Source organism: Mytilus edulis, chromosome 13, assembly GCF_963676685.1.
Source record: "Mytilus edulis chromosome 13, xbMytEdul2.2, whole genome shotgun sequence".
Taxonomy (NCBI): domain Eukaryota; kingdom Metazoa; phylum Mollusca; class Bivalvia; order Mytilida; family Mytilidae; genus Mytilus; species Mytilus edulis.
In genome coordinates this window covers 11,628,883-11,653,568 of record NC_092356.1, presented here as the reverse complement: position 1 = coordinate 11,653,568, position 24,686 = coordinate 11,628,883, and the positions used below count along the sequence as shown (strand labels likewise).

At 32.9% G+C, this 24,686-nt stretch overlaps 1 long non-coding RNA gene across 1 annotated transcript; it reads left to right on the top strand.

Moving 5' to 3' along the window:
• The first annotated feature begins 543 nt into the window (after positions 1 to 543).
• LOC139500997 (uncharacterized) lies at positions 544 to 24,215 on the top strand. Its single transcript, XR_011658431.1, has 5 exons — positions 544 to 746; positions 6,917 to 7,507; positions 11,876 to 12,442; positions 12,656 to 12,754; positions 23,693 to 24,215. It is a non-coding gene; the product is annotated as an uncharacterized lncRNA (long non-coding RNA).
• The last annotated feature ends 471 nt before the right edge of the window (positions 24,216 to 24,686 follow it).

Below are 24,686 nucleotides of genomic sequence, written 5' to 3'. Positions count from 1 at the left end.
AACCCTGGTGTAATAATTTTTCAGTAATGCATAAATTTCTCTCGCTAAAATCTAAAACGTTGTTACATACACGAGCGAATTGTTGAGATATAAATACACCATAAAATAGTGACAAGGGAACGTCACCATCTAAAAATGGAAAATTAACGATAGGAAATGAAAAATCATTTCATTTATCATAAATGTTTGTATAAAGCCTCCCGTTAATGATATAGATATCAAGATCGAGGAAAGGGCAGTGGTTATTGTTAGTAATAGATTTATTTAAAGTAAGTTCAACAGGATAAATTTCTTTAGTATACATACTGAAGTCGTCACTATTGAGAGCCAATATATCATTCAAATATCTAGGATTATACAAGATATCTTATATATTATATGATATATCTTGAAGTTAGAATGAATAGTAAAACGGCTTGCCATACCCATTACTCTTATGTCATGCTTTTGTATAACCAACTTACAAAGGAAAAGAGCTATTGCAACCACTATCAAACCAGTTATATAAAATCGTCGTTAACCCAAATTGTTTCTAAACGTCTTTTGTAATGACATTTTTATTTAGCTAATTTTACAAAAAATGAGTGGACTTGTTTAATGTTTATAGTACTTTACCATAGTTATCTACCTTTGTACTATTGTATCACATGTCAGAACAATAGAACTAAAAGATCAATAATAACTATTTTTAAATGTACACATACTTACCGGTCGCCATTTTGAGCCGAAGCGTAACTGATCACCAGGTAACAATCTTAACATTTTCTTCACTATAAAACTAAGAGCGAGGGGCTTTCGCCGAGCACTTAATGTCATAGTACATACCTTTTCATAGACTTTCTTGTTTAAGGTTCATCATAACAAACGGACAAATATGGCTGTATTTACATGCCAACAATTACTCTGAGTACAGACTTACCTGTAAAGTTGGAAAAGTTTTAATGCCTAGCATCCACTAGATATAATAAAGTTAAATGCATTTTGTTTTTCAGAAAGATAAAATCTCTTTTGGATTTTGATGTGCATTTTTTTCCTTCATGCAAAAGGTGTAATACAACTATGAAATGCTCCCTCAGGTAAACAACCGGTTAGTATTGTTTTCATTGTCCTTAATTGACATGGACACCAGGTATCTTCACAACTATAGGTGAGTCAAAGAGTTTATCTGAGTCAGTGAGTGGACAGTATCAAAGTACTTCAGGTGTTTGTTTATTTTTGCACCTTCTGAAGAAAGGGAAACAAATGCCCATAAAAAACCATGAAAGATTTTATCTTTCTTAAATACAAAATGCATTTAACTTTTATATATCTAGTGGATGCTAGGCATTAAAACTTTCCAAACAGCACAGGTAAGTCTGTACACAGAGTAGTTGTTGATGTGAAAATACGGCCATATTTGTCCATTTGTTATGATGAACCTTAACAAATATTTACAGTTATGCTGATGACCACTAGTTTAACATGTGCTTCAAAAATGTAGTGCATTCACTTAAATTTATTTGTTGTTAATTTACTCACAAGTAACTTGGCTGTTAAATTTGTTAAATTTGTGACAATGATTCACCAGCTATTGAGTTCATAAACGCAGCAAACGCAAATGGAACTATAAAATAGATACAGAAACCAACTAAGATGATAAGATATGATATTTATGGTGTAGATTATTGAATTTGTAAAGGCACACAATGTTGTATCGGTAACAGTTCATTTGGCCTGTCTATCTGGTTCATATGTGTCTTTGGGGAAAACCAAAACATTAAAAATTCCTGCAGTCAATCTGCATGTCTTCCACCAATAACAGCAGCAAACATTGGAAAAAAAGCAGAATGTGTATGCAGCTTTATAATATGAGTGATTATTGTCAACTACTATTCAACTTTGAATCAATGTTGAACAAATGTTGAAACTTTAACGTTGAAATTTCAACATTGAGAGCCTGCTGGAATGGTTCTAGCACTCATAATTAATATAAACTACGTCCGATGGTTTATCGATCCCATTACTCTTTTGTCATGCTTTTGTATAACCAACTTTAAAAGGGAAAGAGCTCTTGCAACCAGTTATATAAAATCGTCGTTGACCCACATTATTTCTAAACGTCTTTTGAATCAATTTTGAACAAATGTTGAAACTTTAACGTTGAAATTTCAACATTGAGAGCCTGCTGGTATGGTTCTAGCACTCATAATTAATATAAACTACGTCCCACATATAAAGACATATCATTTAACAAGGATGAGATTTTAGCAAATCATAAGTCCTTCATGGCATCAATAAACATTACATTGAACACCAAATCGGAGGATTTACCTTGTTTGTATTGGATACCAAAGCTTCATAAAATTCCGTATAAACAACGGTATATTGCTGGCTCATCTTCGTGTTCCACTAAAGAATTGTCCATTAGATTGACTAAAATTCTGTCCGTAGTGAAAGAGGGTCTTCAGAGATACTGTGAAACTGTTTACTCACGTAGTGGTATTAACCATTTGTGGATTATTAAAAATTCTAAAGAACTTCTAGACAATTTTAAATCTCGGTCTTTTACTGAAATTAGTTCCATCAAAACTTTTGATTTTTCAACCCTGTATACAACCATTCCCCATGTGAAATTGAAAAATCGCCTAAAAGAAATAATCCACAATGCCTTTCAACATAAAATGGTAGCATACGCTATAAATTTATTACTTTGGGATTTCATAAGGCATATATCGTTAATAGTGACAAACAAAAAGGTAAAACTTCCTACACAGAAAAACAAGTGATCAGTATGCTGGAGTTTCTTATCGACAACATATTTGTTGAGTTTGGAGGTAGACTTTTCCAACAAATTGTCGGCATTTCTATGGGAACAAACTGTGCGCCTCTTCTTGCCGACCTCTTCTTATTTTCATATGAATCGGAGTTCCTCCAGACACTTGTCAAAAACAAGAGGATCAAAGAAGCCAGATTATTAAATTTCACTTACAGATATATTGATGATGTTTTTTCCATAAACAATCCGAACTTTTCTGATTGGTTTCCATTGATATATCCCCCAGAACTAGAGATCAAAGAAACAACAGACACGGCTTCCTCTGCCTCATATTTAGACTTATATCTCGAATTTGACTTACACAGTCATCTCAGTACCAGAATCTATGACAAACGAGACGATTTTAATTTTGAAATTATAAATTTCCCCCACCTTTGTAGCAATATACCAACTTCACCTGCATATGGGATATATATTTCCCAACTTATTCGATATTCAAGAGCTTGCAGCTCCTACTCCGACTTTGTAAAACGTCATCAGTGTCTGAGTAGAAAGTTGATGAACCAGGGTTATGTCAAAAAACGTCTCGTCCTTTTTCTAAAAAAGTTCATCGGAAGGTACCAAGACCTTGTTGATAAATATTCCGTATCAACTTCTCAAACAATACACGATGGTCTTGATGTATAGGTTCTGCGTACTGATGTTGTTTATCATCTTAACAACGTGTTTTATAGTTCTTTCATTTGTCTTTGTTCTATTATTAATATTACTTTTACTGTTGAATGGTTTTATGTGATATTCGTTTGACGTGGCACGGTACTTATACATCTCGTCAATGTGTTTGTATTGGCTTTCGTTTTTTTTGTGGTTTGTTTTGTATATGCGACTTTTTGTATTTCTCTTGTTTTTGTAACGTGACTCTGCACTTTCAAAGATCCCGTCAGTATGATATTGTTTTATTATATGTCATTATGATATATTTCTATTATGAATTACTATATACGTTGAACCACAAACGTCAAAATCATTCAATCGCGTAGTGGTATTCACTATTTGTGGATTCTTTTAAATTCTATATATAACTTTTGGACTAGTTTAAATCTCGGTCTATTTCTGAAATTTATTCTTACATACTTTTGATTTTTTAACCCTGTATGCTAACATTGCCTATGTAAAATTTTAAAATCGTTTGTATGCACATTGAACGACATATTTATGTGACGTATAAAATTTTCTGACGTCAGACACTCAAATCAATGAATGTGTTCGTAGATAGTAGTTGTTTTTGTGTTCTGTTAAATTGTTATACGATGATGACTGATATATCCATATTTATACTATTTTATTTATTGTGTCTGTTTATTTACGCATCAATGTAAATATAACGGAATTTGATGAGACTGTCATTAAAGTGAGAGGGTTAACGCTATAGAACCAGGTTTAATCCACCCTTTTCTAAATTTGAAAATGCCTGTACCAAGTCAGGAATATGACAGTTCTTGTCCATTCGTTTTTGATACGTTTTGTTATTTGATTTTGCCATGTGATTATGGACTTTCCGAATTGATTTTCCTCTAAGTTCAGAATGTTTGTGATTTTACTTTATTGTAATGACATTTTTATTTAGCTAATTTTACCAAAAATGAGTGTACTATTGTATCACATTTCAGAACAATAGAACTGAAAGAACAATAATAACTATTTTTTAATGTACAAATACTTACCGGTCGCCATTTCGAGCCGGAGTGTAACTGATCATCAGGTAACAATCTTAACATTTTCTTTCGTCGAGCACTGAATGTCATAGCACATACCTTTTCATAGACTTTCCTGAAATTAACATATAATTATTGTGTATCCCAGGTGGTCGTGTGGTCTCGCGGGACGGCTGCAGTGCAGGCGATTTGGTGTCACGATATCTCAGTAGCATGGGTTCGAATCCCGGCGAGGGAAGAACAAAAAAAAAATAAAAAATTTTACAGATCTTACATTGTTGGGTTGATGTTTAGACGAGTTGTATCTACATTATGTACACAGCCATGTATCACCATCATTGCTGGTGATCCGATGGATAAATCTGTTGTAGAGTTGTCATTGACTCAGACGTACTTATAAATATAATTATTTTCTATGACTGTATCTTGCATTAATTTGTAGGATCCTTTACTATAGACAATTGAGCTGATCTGTAACAATAACATCTCCATGCCTTATATGACATGTACTGTAGTACGCCGCTAGATTAAAACTGACGAGGAAGGTATCACACGGCCACCGAAAGCTTTATTATTGTGAAGCCCAGGTGGTCGTGTGGTCTAGCGGGACGGCTGCGGTACAGGCGATTTGGTGTCACGATATCTCAGTAGCATGGGTTCGAATCCCGGCGAGGAAAGAACAGAAAAAATAATGCGAAAGCAAATTTACCGATCTAACATTATTGGGTTGATGTTAAGACGAGTTGTATATATATATGGATGGCGATCCGATGGATAAATCTGTTGTAGAGTTTTCAATGACTCAGACGTCCTTATAAATATAATTATGTTCTGTGACTGTATCTTACATTAATTTGTAGGATCCTTTACAATAGATAATTGAGCTGTAATAATATAATAATTTATAAGTACGTCTGAGTCAGTGACAACTCTACAACAGATTTATCCATCGGATCACCATCAATGATGGTGATACATGGCTGTGCACATTATGCATATACAACTCGTCTAAACATCTGCCCAACAATGTTAGATCTGTAAATTTGCTTTCGCAAATTTTTTGTTCTTCCCTCGCCGGGATTCGAACCAATGCTACTGTGATATCGTGACACCAAATCGCCTGCACTGAAGCCGTCCCGCTAAACAACACGACCACCTGGGCTTCACAAAAGTAAAGCTTTCGGTGGCCGTGTGTTACCTTTCTTCGTCAGTTTTAATCTAGCGTCGTACTACAGTACATGATATATAAGGCATGGAGATATATATATTGTCAGTAGAAAATCTAACTCTAACACTGTTTGGAGTAATTTTCAGACTTACAGATCTAACATTGTTGGGTTGATGTTTAGACGAGTTGTATATATATATGGATGGCGATCCGATGGATAAATCTGTTGTAGAGTTGTCACTGACTCAGACGTACTTATAAATATAATTATTTTCTGTGACTGTATCTTACATTAATTTGTAGGATCCTTTACTATAGATAATTGAGCTGATCTGTAACAATAACATATCCATGCCTTATATATCATGTACTGTAGTACGCCGCTAGATTAAAACTGACGAGGAAAGGTAACACATGGCCAGCGAAAGCTCCTTTTTTGAGAGCCCAGGTGGTCGTGTGGTCTAGCGGGACGGCTGCAGAGCAGGCGATTTAATGTCACGATATCACAGTAGCATGGGTTCGAATCCCGGCGTAATTGATGGTGATCCGATGGATAAATCTGTTGTAGAGTTGTCACTGACTCAGACGTACTTATAAATTATTATATTATTACAGCTCAATTATCTTTTGTAAAGGATCCTACAAATTAATGTAAGATACAGTCACAGAAAATAATTATATTTATAAGTACGTCTGAGTCAGTGACAACTCTACAACAAATGTATCCATCGGATCGCCATCAATGATGGTGATACATGGCTGTGTACATAATGTGTATACAACTCGTTTAAACATCAACCCAACAATGTTAGATCTGTAAATTTGCTTTCGCAAAATTTTGGTTCTTCCCTCGCCGGGATTCAAACCCATGCTACTGTGATATCGTGACACCAAATCGCCTGCACTGCAGCCGTCCCGCTAGACCACACGACCACCTGGGCTCTCAAAAAAAGAGCTTTCGCTGGCCGTGTGTTACCTTTCCTCGTCAGTTTTAATCTAGCGGCGTACTACAGTACATGATATATAAGGCAAATTTTTGGTTCTTCCCTCGCCGGGATTCGAACCCATGCTACTGTGATATCGTGACACCAAATCGCCTGCACTGCAGCCGTCCCGCTATGTTAATATAAATGTGAGTGTATCAACATCAAAATGACAGGAAGGAGGTGAAAACTTTCAACCTGATTATTATCCATTATCCCAAAACGGAAATCACCATTGTTATCATATCTACTTATTGATGTTCTAAGTCTTTCACCTTTTGTATTTTCTTTGCAGAAATCTTTCAATGATTTGAATGTAAGAAAGTGGTGGCCCAAAAGCAATAATATTACATAATGTCAGACATATTCAAAGAACGACATGCAAAGTTAGGATGCATGGTACTGAGATTGTTTCCCAAAGTTATGCAAATGATTTTAAAAGATTACATAACTCCAAAGGGATTACAAACACGATTTTCGAAGAACGATTTCCGCTTGGTTTTTACAAACAATGAAGTCGTTTTAATGGAAAAGCTTCCGGACATGGATAATTTCACGGTTGAAATCTGTTACAAAATACTTAGATTTGACTTGTTACATGAACCGAAATGCAAATGGGGAAATGTTCCCCATGACACAGACGTAGAAATCGCCGATGATATACAAAGGATTATTCATGCTGCAAATTCAATAATTAAGATCAACACTAACAATGTTACTGAGATTTATTCTGAAAATTTGTTGGAAGAAATCAAAATGATGGTCACAAGAATTGATTCTTATTTAAAACAAGACGATTTGGGAAGTTTGTATAACAGGTTATGTAGATCTGAAACAGACTCCAATGCCATCCTACAAGATCTTACACGCGTAAAATCTATTGAGGGTAAGTTTTTTTCTGTAACTAATTAAGTTTATTCCAACCATAAGTCAACAACTTTAATGTCATAGATTGTATCATTTACATCTTTTCCTCTTCACATCATCAACTTGTTTTTTTTAAGTATATTTCGGCTCTAAGAAATCACATGCAGGTTATTGGAAGGACATAAGGTGCGCAACAACAATTGGTATCATATTTATTTTTAATAATATACAAAGTACGTGATGCAGCTAGCGCTGTGGTACAATTTGCCCCAGGAATTCATTGATACATTTAAAAAAAAAAAAAAACAACGAAAAAAGAATGTCACACTACGGAAGCCGATAAGGGCCATTCAAAAAAAATTATGTTGTAAATACGACATAAATTTACGACATAGCATGTCGGAATTTCGACATAACATTCGACATAACATGTCGTTATAACGACATCGCTATGTCGTAAGTTCGACATAACATGTCGTTAGTTTGACATAACATGTCGTAAGTTCGACATAACATGTCGTAATAACGACTGTCACATTACTATGTCGTTATAACGACATCGCTATATATATAAAAGAATATGTATTATGATTGCCAAGAGACTAAATGACACAGAAATTAACAACTATAGGTCATCATAATGCCCTCAATAATAAGAAAAACCCTCGCATAGTCAGCTATAAAAGAGGGACGAAAGATACCAGAAGGAGAGTCCCCGAAATGCTGAGTGGCAGACAGTGTTATTAATTAATGATAAGCTTCCTCGGTAAAATCCAAATTTCATATTTAATGTATTTCATTGTTAAATAATTTACATGAAACTTAATAGGTATATATTTGTTAATTGCATAGCTTTTGCTATTTGTATTCATTGGTTAAAGATATTTATTTATTTTGTAAAGTTTAATATTTGCATCGTCGCAAAATCTTTTGTTACCTTCTTTGGTTACCTACTGTGAGAAACTTATATATTTTATAGATCCCATTTAAGTTTAGTTAGTTACCGACTGCGAAAGGACTGTAAAGCCAGTCAAGATCGATATATATTTTTATATTATGGAAAAATAGTATCACATTTGAATTGTATGACGACTGACATTGATTCCTACCAAGACAAGCCAAGCTTTCCACTTCCCTTTAAATGAGCGCAAACTACATGCCTTCTTGTAATAAGGGTTAACTGCTTTGAAAAATGAAAAATCAACTTGGACAAATTGGCTACGGTATGAAAAACGACTGCATGTATAGAGAATATTTTATTGAGTCAGCAATATTTGAACTCACGAACAATGAGGCAAATATTTGTACTTTTGTTAGATATTATTATTGTTTTACTCTTTTTATTTATTTTCTGATATATCTACGTATATACTTCACTTTCAGACGTTGAGTTAACGAAAAACGTCGTTGAACATTTTTCTTATTCCAGCTTAATATGCAGCCACCGATTCAAATGAAATTTGGCAAAATAACGACTTTAACGTCACAATTACTTAAAGAACCGACACATGTCTTGTGCCTGCCAAGAATAAAGAAGATCAGAAAATAAGAAATATTACATAAGAGTTAAAACAGTTTTTCATAAATGTAACGTTGGACGTCCGGTTTTTTTCACATAGCTTTGTTATTTAAATTCTCAAATATACTAGAAATTACTAAATATATGACCAAGAGCTATAAAAACATAATTTAAAGCATATATTGAATTTGTTTTAATATTGGTTCCTGTTTTCAACCATTTTTATTTTGTTTTGCAAATGAAATATCTAAGATTCTGTTTTAAATCCTAAGGGTTGTAGGAACATCGTGCACAACGTATGAAAGTAGAAATAGACAATCACTACTTTTTATAATTGATCAAAACAAAAGTTAAATACACGAAGGGTAAAAAATGGCAAAGTTTCGTTTCTTATTAACTACAGTTTTGGGTCTTAAAGGAATAAAATGCTTCCACACATTACAAAACGGTAGCCAATTTCTCCAAACGTCTGAAAACGTCTAAAACCCGAAAGACGCTAATTTCCGACGTTACATGTGCTAAAGTTTGAATTAAATGTTCATGATAATTAAAACAAATAGTGTTATGAAATTTGGAAAAATAAGTTGATGATTGCTGTCGAAAAAGAAGAATAGTGCATGTTGCTATAGACTCCGCCCGGGGACGACACAGGTCAAATTTTGCAATTTTTATTAATCGTTTGAAGCTTTTAACGATTTATTTAAAAGAATGGTGAAATGGGGGGAAAATCTAATTACATGAACTTCGTCCAACTTTTGCAAAGATAAATTGGAGACACCAAGACAGTCCTTTTAATGTAAAATGCGAATTGAAATTTATGTTGCGGAAGTACACCGAAATATATCATTAAAAGTCGTCACTTCAGTTAGGTGCAATCACCAATATTAAAAGACTTAATACCAGTTCACGGAATGCTTTACTTCGCGATTTGTCCTGCTATTCATGTTATAACTGTCGCGATGAAAGTAATTCCTGTACTAGCGAAGCCGGAACTTTTCGTCAATATAAACTTGTGCATGAATGAAGGTAATTGAAAGACGAATCCCAAACAGCGACGAAAATCGTTTCATCGAATAAATAAAAACCCGGGATTACATTAGCCGTTTTAGCGGACGATCCAGGAGTAGATTACTATATTTGAAAATGTATACCAGAAGTTAAACACTATAGATGACTTGGGAAATAATTCTGAAGCCAAGGTTCAAGTAATTGAAGGGTGTATTTCGACAACTTATGTGCCAGGGAAAATACAATTCTATTCCAATTAAACAAGGGTAAAAATGTTCGATTTACTTGAAGAGTGTCAGACATATTTGTATTTGGGTTAAATTAAGATATAGAAATTTTACAATGACAGATGATATGCACCTTGAAAGTAAAACATCCTTTGATACAAATTTTGTATATCTAAAAACAATCTTTTTTATTAAAAGCCGTATACATGTACTTCCGTCCCATCCATCCTTCCTAAATAACTTGCGACAGTACTGCATTATTAGTTGAAATAACTTTAAGGGCAAACATCAGTCAATCGATTTCCACAACTTGAGGTAAATTAAATTTATGATAAAATGACATCACAAAACGAACAGAACTAGAATCAACCATTTTACCGTGGGAGCTAATAATTAATTAATAACATTGTCTCACACACCATTTCGGGGACTCTCCCTCTGGTATATTTCGTCCCTCTTTTAAAGCTGATTATGCGGGAGCTTATCTTATTATTGGGGCATTATGCTGACCTATAGTTGTTAATTTCTGTGTCATTTAGTCTCTTGGCAATCATAATACATATCCTTTTATATATATAGCGATGTCGTTATAACGACATAGTGAAGTCGTTATTACGACATGGTATGTCGAAATTACGACATGGTATGTCGAAATTACGACATAGCGATGCCGTTATAACGACATGTTATGTCGAAATTACGACATATGGATGACGTAATAACGACATATTTTTTTGTAATGGCCCTTATCGGTTTCCGTATCACACAATTTTAATTATTAAATGGATGATTTACTGGTATGTTTCATTTTATTTCAAAATCAGATAACATTGACAATTTCTAATATGTTTATTTTGTAATGGTAGAATTTCTACCGGATACTCAGAGTGACAAGAGAGAAAGATTTTCTAGGCTGTCGATCCCTATCATCGAAACTTTCCCCAAAATTCAACGAGATGTTATTGGAAAAATCATGCCTGTCGCCAAACGTGTTTCAAAAGTGTATCCCTGTTCTAACAACATTCTATCCCGAACAACAAAAAGATCATTAAAGAGCTACAGTATTCAAAAACATACGATTCGTTAGATGTTACATTAATTTACCAACTATTAAGACGGTTGAAATTATTACCACCACCCACAAAAGGCTGGAACAAGCTTCCAGACAAAGTAGATATAAATTTAGAAGATGATGTTGAACGTATTCATTACTACAGAAATAATCTTGCTCATCGAAGCGACACCAAAATTGAAACAAATGAGTTTAATGAATATTTCAACGAGTTTCGAGACAATGGTCATAGAATGGATCTGAATTTCTCCCAAGTTACAAATTATTTGTTTTAAGTATATTTTGTCTCTAAGTAATCACATGCAGGTTATTATTCGAATGACATAAGGTGCGCAACAACAATTGGTATATTTATTAAATTATATACAAAGTACGTGGTGTAGCTATCGCTGTGGTACAATTTGTCCCATGAATTCATTGAAAAATATATAAAAAAATTCATTACAAAAAAAGAATGTCACACAAACTTAATTGTTAAATGTATGATTAACTGGTATGTTTCATTTTATTTCAAAATCAGATAACATTGACAATTTCTTATGTTTAATTTTGTAATGGCAGAATCTCAACTGGATACTGAGAGAGATGAGAGAGAAATGTATTCTAGGCTGTCAATGCCTATCATCGACATATTCCCCAAAATTCTACGAGATGTTATACGAAAGTGTGAGCCTGTCGCAAAATTTCTGCATCAAAAGTGTGTCCCTGTTCTAACAACATTCTATCCCGCACAACAAAGAATCATTGAAGAGCTACAGTATTCAAATACATACGATTCGTTAGATGTTACATTAATTTATCAAATATTAAGACGATTGAAATAAATACCATCACCGACAAAAGGCTGGGGCAAACTTCCAGACAAAGTAGATATAAATTTAGGGGATGATATTGAACGTATTCGATGCTACAGAAATAATCTTGCTCATCGAAGCGACACTAAAATTGAAAACAATGAGTTTAATGAATATTTCAACGAGTTTCGAAGCATTGGTCATAGAATGGATCTAAATTTCTCCCAAACGACGAATTATGAACAAGAGATAGTTGGTTACAGAACATGTGTGATAGATACAGCAATGCAGGCAAAATACAAAAATGCAATGATGGAGATTGAAAATATTAAATGTAAGTCTTCAAATAATATTACTGTGATAAAATTAAGAATATAACGAGCCGGCTTAATAATAGAGCATATAACATACAGGCTTTGATAATAGGGAATGTAACATACAGGCTTTAATTATAGAGTATATAACATATTTAATTTTTTTTTTATTGTCCATTTACATCGTTATTATCTACATCATATTTATTTCGATATTTTATAACCTTTTATAGTGAGATTTGAGAAGAGGCCGACTAAGTTTTATTGGAGAGACGACGTTGACACACGGTTGACGAATCTTCGATCTTTGCTAAGGGACAAAAAATTAGAAGGTAATTTGCATTTATATGTTATGAATATTTAGGCAATTTAGACATTTTATAGTAAAAACAAAACTAATGTAATAAAAACCATATAAAACAAGTTTATTTATACAAGAAGTGATGCAGATTTTTAAACACATAGTTCAACAAATAGAGCAGTAACATACTGTAAAAGCAGAGATTTTAGTTGGAGATTCGATTTCGTTTATTTCGTTGATAAGAATTATCGACGAAAAAAATAACGACAATTATACTGTCGATTTACCAAATCTGACTTTTAAAATACGTAAATATTTATATAATTTAATAGACGTGTTAGGAAAGTCGATACTACTGCTGGCGCACGTGTTGAATGGAAGATGAATACCATATGAGTTGTGGACAGAGGTCGAAATTAAAGCTGGTCCGGTGGTCCGAGACCAGTAAAATTTGCGTCAGACCAGTAAATTTTGTCAGCTGGTGGTCCGACGGACCAGTAGAAATTTGTCGATAACAATTACTGATTGCTCCGCAATCTCAGTTCGTTTATAAAACAATTTACCTGTGAGATCAATTACGGTGGTACTAACTATTAAAATTGATAAAGTTAATAAATATCTCGCTGAGAGTCCTTCACAACAGTTTTTGGAAGGAGTTAAACTGCCGGACAATAAAAAAAAAAGTGATATACAAAAAATAGCACACACAATCTACAGGAACAAAGGAGAGGAAAGCACCTGCAGAATCAAAGGCAGAAAAATCATTTAAACTTTAAAGAAAGCATGAAAATAAAAGTAAACATCTATCATTTTTATAAGTGTTTTTCAAATGCATGTCATTTGTGCAGGACCAGTAGATTCAGAGCCAGACCAGTAGATTTTTAGTCCACTGGTCCGGCTGGCCAGTACACAAAAAAGCTTAAATTCGACCCCTGGTTGTGGACCATCTCAATGAGTACAAAAACTAAATATTTTTGTAACCTGTTAAGGCATGTTCGATATGTTCGGTTATGGGTTCGGTTAGACCTAGGTTTATCCTCATCAGGTATCCCTAGCCTATATGTTTTCTCCTTTGTAATATGTAGAATAGTTCCAATTTGATTTCTCCTATGGGGATACGACACCTGTCTATACATTCGTTTTTTAAGTTTTTTCTTCTCTGTTTTTTTTTTTGGTATTGTTTCCTCTTTTTTATTTATAAGCTCTTCAATTAGTTAATTGTTCGCGATATCATTTTTCCTTTGTATTGATTTCGTCTGTTTATATATTTTTCTTCTTTAAATTCGTTAATTACTTTTTAAGTTTATTATGTCGTTTTGTATGTAAAACGTTTTCTTATTGTTTTAATACACTATTTGAGAGATTAAATATCTTTTTTTTTGTTTTGTTATTATTTTGAAAACAATTTAGTTATTAAAGCATGCAGTCTCTATTTGAGAGATTACTTTATTTTTGCTATTTTATTAATAGTGGTCTCTATTTGAGAGATTATTATATGTTCTTTTTGAGATAACTTGTATATCAATCTCTATTTGGTTTTTATTCACAAAAACATAAAGCAGTCTATATTTGAGAGATTACTTTATTTTTGCTATTCTATTAATAGCAGTCTCTATTTGAGAGATTATTATATGTTGTTATTTTATTTGAGAATAACTTGTATTATCATCTCTATTTGAGAGATGATTATAACTGTGTCGTTAAACAACAACAAGACACAACATACCTTACTTCTATGTTATATAGCGTTAACGTAGATCCTGCACTGTATGATAGATAAGTATGTGTATTTCATCAGTCAAATATTTCTATCTAATCGCTTCCACGTGATTGCAAGATCTCGTATGCTGATTGGTTGATTCTATATGCGTCACAGATACATGCACGTGTATTATTTATATCACCTGACCTAAACTATATCTTAAAATAGTTCAGGAGTGTCCGTTACAGATACAAATGATAACAAGGTCTTTTCACTTTTCGTGGAAAGACCTTTTGTTTTCTTCTGATTATTTTTTTTCTTCTGCCGCCTGAGATGCTTTTTTGTCTACTTTTAAGAATGATTTGGTTTATTTTGACTGGAGTGATTGGAAAACATCTTATGGGAGTTGTTTCCCTTTTGAAAGGCGATATGTTGGATAAATTCATACGGTATAAGTCGTAGAGGCCTACAGTCTTTTCATTAGAAGTCCTTGGTCCATTTGAAGGAAATTGAGGTCAAGGTCAAGGTCATGTTATAAATTTTTTAATTTTGCTCGTTATCATTTTTCAAAAATAACTGTTACAGTTAATGATAAGATATGTTTGCCAAATTACTGTTTACAATGAGGTGCAACTTCAACCTATTCAGTCGAAGTGTTTTTATTAATCCACAACCATACAAGTGATTGACCTCGGGTCTTCCGATTTGAGTTCACTGACCTATGATCTTGAAATTGAGGTCAAGGTCAAAGGTCTAGGTCATGTTATAAATTTTGGATTTTGCTTGTTATCTATATTCAAAAGAAACTGTAACAGTTATTGATATGATATGTTTTCAAAATAACTGTTTACGATTAGGCGCAACTTCAACCCATTTAAGTCAAAGTATTTTGGTCAACCCTTATAGGGATGTTCTCCCCTTTTGTATTTGAAATAGGTATTTCTCCACAACCATACAAGTGATTGAACTGGGGTCTTTTGATTTGAGATCACTGACCTATGACCTTAAAATTATTTCTTGTTCATTATAAAACAATTCAGTCTTCTGCATACACGTATTAATCTTATTTTTTTTTTATATCAGTTTGAGGTACAAATTTACATCAACAAGGAGTGACCTTTTCTAACATCTTTTTTTAAATTTCTTTCTTATTATCGAGGTGGAAAGACCTTCAATTGTTCTCTGAAGAATTGGTTTTTAATGTATTATTTTCTTCTTCTGGATCGATATTACTAATGAAAAGCGATAGAAACTCCTTTACATACATTGTATATAAATATATATCTCGTATCTCTATTAAAACAATAGTATTATGTATTGGTCAGCTAAAGAATTATAGTTTGATAGTTATAGTCAATTTGTATTTTTTATTTAGAAAAAAACTATTATTTGTCAAATTATTGTAATATTCGTATATACAGGTGGTCGAATCCCCATGAGAATCAAATTTGAACCAGTGACTTGTATGTATAAGTCAAGAACTTTATAACATTCTGTTGATGCAATTACTATTTATTGTTATTTAATTTGACTTTAATCGACATATCCTGTTCAGTACTTTCTGTATTCTTTTTATGTGGCACATTTATTTCGGACAAAACTTTTTGTTACTTCATTGTAAGTTATTGATGCTCCATTTCACTTTTCAAGCTTTTCCTCGTTTTTCATGTTTGGAGACTTTTAGAGCGAACCATACGGTATGAGTTTTTCTCATTGTAAAAGGTCGTAAGGTGGTCTTTGTCTGCTTATATCCACTTCGATTGAAATCTGGTGGACTGTTGTCTCATTGGCAATCATACAATAACATCTATCACATCTCGTTATCTTTATAATTATAATGTGTGATAAAAAAACTACAAACACATGTCATTTTCATATCAAAATTTACCCCTTGTTTACTTTTTAGCTCACCTGGCCCAAAGGGCCAAGTGAGCTTTTCTCATCACTTGGCGTCCGTCGTCCGTCGTCCGTCGTCCGTCGTCGTCGTCGTCGTCGTCCGTCGTTAACTTTTACAAAAATCTTCTCCTCTGAAACAACTGGGCCAAATTAAACCAAACTTACAGCGGTATACTACTGTTGCCTTATTTGGCCACAATCATCATTGGGGTATCTAATTTAAAAATTGTGTCCGGTGACCCAAACAACCAACCAAGATGGCCGCCATGGCTAAAAATAGAATATAGGGGTAAAATGCAGTTTTTGGCTTATAACTCAGAAACCAAAGCATTTAAAGCAAATTTGAAATGGGGTTAAATTGTTTGACAGGTCAAGATCTATCTGCCCTGAAAATTTCAGATGAATCGGTCAACCCATTGTTGGGTTGCTGCCCCTGTATTGGTAATTTTAAGGAAATTTTGCTGTTTTTGGTTATTATCTTGAATAATATTATAGATAGAGATAAACTGTAAACAACAATAATGTTCAGCAAAATAAGATTTACAAATAAGTCTATACTACCGAAATGGTCAGTTAACCCCTTTAGGAGTTATTGCCCTTTATAGTCAATTTTTAACCATTTTTTGTAAATCTGAGTAATCCTTTACAACAATCTTCTTCTCTGAAACTACTGGGCCAAATTTAACCAAACTTAGCCATAATCATCATTGGGGTACCTAGTTAAAAAATTGTGTCCAGTTACCCGGTCAACCAACCAAGATGGCCGCCATGGCTAAAAATAGATAATAGGGGTAAAATGCAGTTTTTGGCTTATAACTCAAAAACCAAAGCATTAAGAGCAAATCTGACATGGAGTTAAATTGTTTATCAGGTCAAGATCTATCTGCCTTGAACATTTCAGATGAATCGAACAACCAGTTGTAGGGTTGCTGCCCCTGAATTGGTAATTTTCAGGAACTTTTGCTGTTTTTGGTTATTAACTTGAATACTATTATAAATAGAGATAAACAGTGAACAGCCATTATGTTAGATTATAGCTCTTCATCTTTTATATAAGCTTTAAATTTCAAATATTTTTGCCACGAGCATCACTGAAGAGACATGTTTTGTCGAAATACGCATCTGGTGCAAGAAAATTGGTACCGTTAGTGGACTATTAGTCCCCGAGGGTATCACCAGCCCAGTAGCCAGTTCTTCGGTATTGGCATGAAAATACGGATTTTTTGTGTTATTAAAATTTGCTGTTACAAAGATATTATAAATTATTATAAATTAAGGAATGGATCTCCCTCATGCAAAGCTCTGATTCCTTTCACGGATTGGCTATACTTTTTGGACCTTTTGGATTATAGCTCTTCATCTTTTATATAAGCTTTGGATTTCAAATATTTTGGCCACGAGCATCACTGAAGAGACATGTATTGTCGAAATGCGCATCTGGTGCAAGAAAATTTGTACCGTTAATTTTATTACTACCACTGGGTCGATGCCTCTGCTGGTGGATTATTAGTCCCCGAGGGTATCACGAGCCCAGTAGCCAGTTCTTCGGTATTGGCATGAAAATACGGATTTTTTGTGTTATTAAAATTTGCTGTTACAAAAGTATTATAAATTATTATAAATTAAGGAATGGATCTCCCTCATGCAAAGCTCTGATTCCTTTGACGGATTTGGCTATACTTTTTGGACCTTTTGGATTATAGCTCTTCATCTTTTATATAAGCTTTGGATTTCAAATATTTTGGCCACGAGCATCACTGAAGAGACATGTATTGTCGAAATGCGCATCTGGTGCAAGAAAATTTGTACCGTTAATTTTATTACTACCACTGGGTCGATGCCTCTGCTGATGGACTATTAGTCCCCAGGGTATTACCAGCCCAGTAGCCAGTTTTTCGGTATTGGCATGAAAATACAGATTTTTTGTGTTATTAAAATTTGCTGTTACAAAAGTATTATAAATTATTATAAATTAATGAATGGATCTCCCTCATGCAAAGCTCTGATTCCTTTCACGGATTTGGATATACTTTTTGGACCTTTTGGATTATAGCTCTTCATCTTTTATATAAGCTTTGGATTTCAAATATTTTGGCCACGAGCATCACTGAAGAGACATGTATTGTCGGAATGCGCATCTGGTGCAAGAAAATTGGTACCGTTAATTTTATTGTACCACTGGGTCGATGCCTCTGCTGGTGGATTATTAGTCCCCAAGGGTATCACCAGCCCAATAGCCAGTTCTTCGGTATTGGCATGAAAATACGGATTTTTTTGTGTTATTAAAATTTGCTGTTACAAAAGTATTATAAACTATTATAAATTAAGGAATGGATCTCCCTCATGCAAAGCTCTGATTCCTTTCACGGATTTGGCTATACTTTTTGGACCTTTTGGATTATAGCTCTTCATCTTTTATATAAGCTTTGGATTTCAAATAATTTGGCCACGAGCATCACTGAAGAGACATGTATTGTCGAAATGCGCATCTGGTGCAAGAAAATTGGTACCGTTAATTTTATTACAAATAAGTCAACACGACTGAAATTGTCAGTTGACCCCGTGTAGGAGTTATTGCCCTTTATAGTCAATTTTTAACCATTTTTCGTAAATCTTAGTAATCTTTTACAAAAATCTTCTCCTCTGAAACTACTGGGCCAAATTAAACCAAACTTGGCCACAATTATCATTGGGGTATTTAGTTTAAAAATTGTGTCCGGTGACCCGGTCAACCAACTAAGATGGCCGCCATGGCTAAAAATAGATAATAGGGGTAAATTGCAGTTTTTGGCTTATAACTAAAAAATTAAAGCATTTAGAGAAAATCTGAAATGGGGTTCAATTGTTTATCAGGTCAAGATCTATCTGCCCTGAAAATTTGAGATGTATCGAACAACCAGTTGTTGGGTTGCTGCCTCTGAATTGGTAATTTTAAGGAAATTTTGCTGTTTTTGGTTATAATCTTGAATAATATTATAGATAGAGATAAACAGTGAACAGCAATAATGTTCAGCAAAGTAAGATTTACAAATAAGCCAACACGACCGATATGGTCAGTTGACCCCTTTAGGAGTTATTGCCCTTTATAGTAAATTTTTTACATTTTTCATAATTTTTTGTAGATTTTTAGAAAATATTTTCCACTGTAATTACCGGGCCAAGTTCATTATAGATAGAGATAATCGTAGCAACAAGAATGTTCGGTAAAGTAAGATCTATAAACACTTTACCATCATCAAAACACAATTTCGTTATGAATTTATCTGTGTCCATTGTTTAATATGCACATAGACCAAGGTGAGCGACACAGGCTCTTCAGAGCCTCTAGTTTAAGTCTTGTATTTACTTGAGTTGTATCCCTTTCATGAAAGTTTGATCGGTGATCCAAATTATTTCTAAAATGTATTTTCCGAAGGCGAACACACGAAAATTAATTATAAATATAATAAATCCTCTAAAATATACCGTGATTTTACATTAAATGCATTTTAAACCATGACTTAATTTTAACTATACCAAAAACAATTTCCTCTACATCTTTCTAAACCTATTTTTCACATTAATGACATTAAAGTGATAACAAATCTTGGTATATATGACACAAATATCTTCAACTGGCATTTTTTGTATTAATTCAACTAAAAACACTCTATTAAACTAGACATTTTGTGTGTCGCTTCTCTTCCTTCGACAATAAATTATTCATCATGCCTCTCTGTTATATAGGTAATATGCATTTGTCATCCATTCTTATGATCATTCTGTTTGGGTTATTTTGGGATAAGAAAAAAAATGCGTCCGGATATTGTTTCCGTTATTAGACCGACTTTTAAGTCATACTCAAGACTTCCGATTTAAAACTTTAAAAGAGGGGTAAAGGGTTATTTTCGTGCAGCCGTGAAAAAAAACTCGTTATTCACATGTTTCGTGATATCGATAAAATAAGATCAACGTGCAAGACATTTTTAAATGGTCGTTCATCGTGAAATGGCAATTTTATATCGAGTTCTTCCGTTCAGAACCCCCATTTACTCCCCTCTTTAAACATTATTTTCATAATTACTCGGGGACAGGACAATTATTTTTGCGTTATTCTGTTTGTATACTATGATTATAATCCTATGATATAAAGAGACTCTCTTTATAATATACAATGCTCGCCGTGGAGAAGAAACTTAGAATTGATATTAAGAGCAAATACTCTTTATTTATATAATATGTATGTTCATAGAATTCAGAAACGCGAGATTCATAGAATTTAACAGAAAGCTGAAAAATAACGGATTCTGAAAAAAAGGAGAGGGCTTAAAATAATTGTCTTGTCTCCATGTCCAAGAGACAGTTACCTTTTCTGAAATTATTCAGACATAAAATATTTTTCAAAAATTCTTTCTACAACAGTTAACATACTTCCAATCAAGCTCTAAATACCCGCTATTTCGCGGGTGTGTTCTAGTGATTATTAAATCAAGAAAACTCGGTAATATTTCTTAATATGTCGTGTTTTTCCTGTACCTCCACCCAAAATATAAATTTTACAGAGTTGGCTTATTTTAGAATTATTAGAAAATCAAAAACAAATTTTGGGATGAAGTTGTTCATGCCTGGAAAACTATGTCGAAACTCAGACATCCATTTTATTTTGAGGAAGTCATTTCTACATCTATATGGCATAAAGAACATATAAAAATAGATAATGTCAGCGTTTACTATAAACATTGGGCATATCATGGGGTATGGACTGTAAATGACCTGTTAGATGAACATGGAAATATATTAACGTATGAAAATTTTGAAATTATGTATAATTTCAAACCAATGTTTCTACACTTTTATGGACTTATATTAGCACTAAAAAAAGTGGCTACAAGACATTGGAATAAACACTGAAAGAGAAAAAAAACCATCAGGCTGTTATACCTTTTAACTTTAATATTTTCTCTAAGTCCGAAAGGGCTCAAAGGACATGTAATCTATTTTAGCCAGTACTTCGGTACTGACATGAAAATACAGATTTATTGTGTTATTAAAATTTGCTGTTACAAAATATTATAAATTATTATAAATTAAGGAATTATGTATCTCCCTCGTGCAAAGCTCTGATTCCTTTCACGGATTTGGCTATACTTTTGGGACCTTTTGGATTATAGCTCTTTATCTTTTATATAAGCTTCGGATTTCAAATTTTTTGGTTACGAGCATCACTGAAGAGACATGTATTGTCGAAATGCGCATCTGGTGCAAGAATTAATTTAATTAAATCACGGAATTTTACTTACAGATTTTGTGGAAGAAAAAAATAGGAAGGTATTCTTTACAAAGTTGTAGAAAATTGAAAAACAAATATACTTGTGTGTTACCAAGGTTTCAAAAAATACAAGGTTGAAATATGTTGGTTTCAATGTAGGATTACTCATGATATATTGGGGACAATTGCTTTACTTTTTAAAACGAAGCTTGTTATTTGTAATTTGTGTACATTTTGCATGGAAGAGCCCGAAGCTATAAAACATTTACTTTGGGGTTGTCATATTGTCGCCGACATTTGGCCACTAAATTCATGGATTTCCAATACAATTTTTATCGAAATTCTGCTTTAATTTGAAAATGGTAATTTTTGGCCTCTATGAGAATTATAAACTGATTTTGATTAAAAATAAAGCTATCTTACTAACGAAGTACTTTATTTACAGATGTAAGATGCAAGAAATAAAACCTAATATAAAAGGTCTTCAAAATTACAAAAAAGAAAACTTGATTTTCGAGAAACATATTTCTTCAAAATACTTAAGTGTGAAAGAACACAACTTGTACTGGAACCCCTGGGCTAAGGTCATTAATGAAATTTAAACATGTATGAGCATTTGAAATTATTTGTATGCCCTTATACCATACCATATGTATGCTCATATATTTCTTGTACTACTATTACCATATAAATGAAAATTTTATTACTTTACTTAATCCATATATGTCTAAGAGTTATTTCATAGAATGCTTATTATGCTTATTTATTTCATTTGCTTGCCTATTGTGCCACAAGATAAATATATGTTGATACTTGTAAATTCATGGAGAAAAAAATAGATTACAAAAAAATATATTTGTCATATGTCATCCTAAAATAAATTATAAAAGAAATTAAAAATAAATGTTCTAAACAAGATATCACTTGTATTATAGAAGAAACTCAATTTCCAATTAAAAACCAATTTTTCAGAGAACAATTGAAGGTCTTTCAACCAATAAGGATCTATTTTGATATAGAAATATTAAAACTCAGTTGAAAATGTCAGTTCATATGGCTTTATGATGTATAAATATGAATTTCGAGCAAAGGTCAAAATCTAGAACGTCCAATTAACCTATGACCTTGACCTCAATTTCAAGGTCATAGACTAGACATCTCAAATCAAAAGACCCTAGTTCCTTAATATGTATGGTTCAAGAGTAATATCACGTTACGCATAATTCTAAATATAAGAGGGGCGAAAACTCCCATTTATTGTCTACGCACCCTTTCAACCAAAATTTGTAAATTACGACATGTCGCAGCTAACAATTTAGTAAAATGTATTTGTCGATATCTTATAAGGTTAATGAAAATAAGTGAAAATAAGCCAAAAAATGACCAAGGATCTTAAATCAAAAGACACTAGGTCTCTATCACTTATGGTTTACCAGTTAGAAATGCATATAACTTATATCATATACAAAAGGTGAAATAACTCTCATATGGAGTCTTCGTAAAGCTTCGGTCAAAGTAAAACAGAACATCCTGTGGATATAACGAGCAATTTGGAAAAATAAATTTGTCGGTTTCTTATACGGTTGCGAAGCCTTAGAGATAACAAGAAAAACAGTGTTCCGGAAGATAACTCTTATACGGGAAAGTATTCGGTTAAGTAGAATTGGTTTCAAACGTATATAAACTGTTCGATATCATATTCCAAATTTCTAAGCGACATCTTGCGAAACAAAAAAAAAAACAGCAAAGGAAAACAATTAGGCGGAAAAAAAAATAATAATCAGAACAAAACCAATAGGTCTTTCAACCGAAAAGGTTGAAAGACCTAATTACATATTCTGTGCTAACAAAAGACCAAGATAGTTTTTTTACTTTTTGTTTTATATCTTGCAAATATATTTTCCCAAGTCATAAACATTTATTTTATATCAATGGCATCAGTATTTAAGATAACTAGTTTTCTTTTTCTCGTGAGTACTTATATAAAAGCAGTTCTTTTAACGGTTACTCATATATATGAAATAGAATGAACATTATCTTTAAACTGTGTATATACTGAGATTATTCACTGGATAAAGATTACAGCATTACACTATTACAATTTTAAGCTATTATTTATATAGGAAGAGAGAAAATCCATTTACAGATCATCTTTCAGAACGAAGAAGACATCGAGAAAAATAAAGATATCCTGAACTCACTTATAGACGAAATAAATGAAGGCTTATATAGAAAAGAATACATTGTGGCCACAAAAGGTAGTGTAGTACCAATTGCAGATATTTTGCTGGAATTTTCTTAAACAGATAAAAATTTACAAATAAACCTGACTTTAAGTAAGTGAATATTTTTGAATGCATACTGACTTCAAATGGTGAAAGTGTGGGTGTGGTTTTGGTACCCGACACAATACAAGTTTGTCTTCAATGCATTAAAAACTATAAAAGATATGATATGATCTCAACAAATACATCTCAAATTGACGTTGATGTAGGCAATAAGAAGTCTCTGTCACTGCAATGCTTCAACAATGAGCGAAACCCATTCCATATAGTAAGCTATATTTAAGACTTGACATGAACAAATGTGTTTTTGATGCATGATTTTGAAATAATAATAAACGAAAAACCAATCTGAAAGACAGCAATTTTGTTTATTGAGAAACCGTTGTTTAATTCGAAAAAACAAACAACAGCATCGAAAGTCGTTGGCATAAACAGTTTTTTTTTAATTGCATTCCAAAGCATTCCAAAGGTATATGAGTGCAGTTGAAAGATTACGAATTTAGTTGACATTCTTATAAAAAGCCAGACGATATTAAGTGTAATTAAACAGTTTTACAAAATTAACAATTGAAAAATAAATTTTACAAAAAAGAAGCATCAGACTCATTTAAAAAAAAAACTACATAGAAACTTAAAATTGAGCATGAAAACAGACCCCATCCTAATAGGTATCTCAGAATAAGTAAAATATATGTTATTCAACTTTATTCAAACGTGCAGAAAATGACTCTGATTTGAACGAGTGATCAACGTCCTTTCTTCATTCTAATGTCAATATATGAATCACTTGTGAATCTGACAAATTCGCAAGCTTAACATTATTTCAAACATC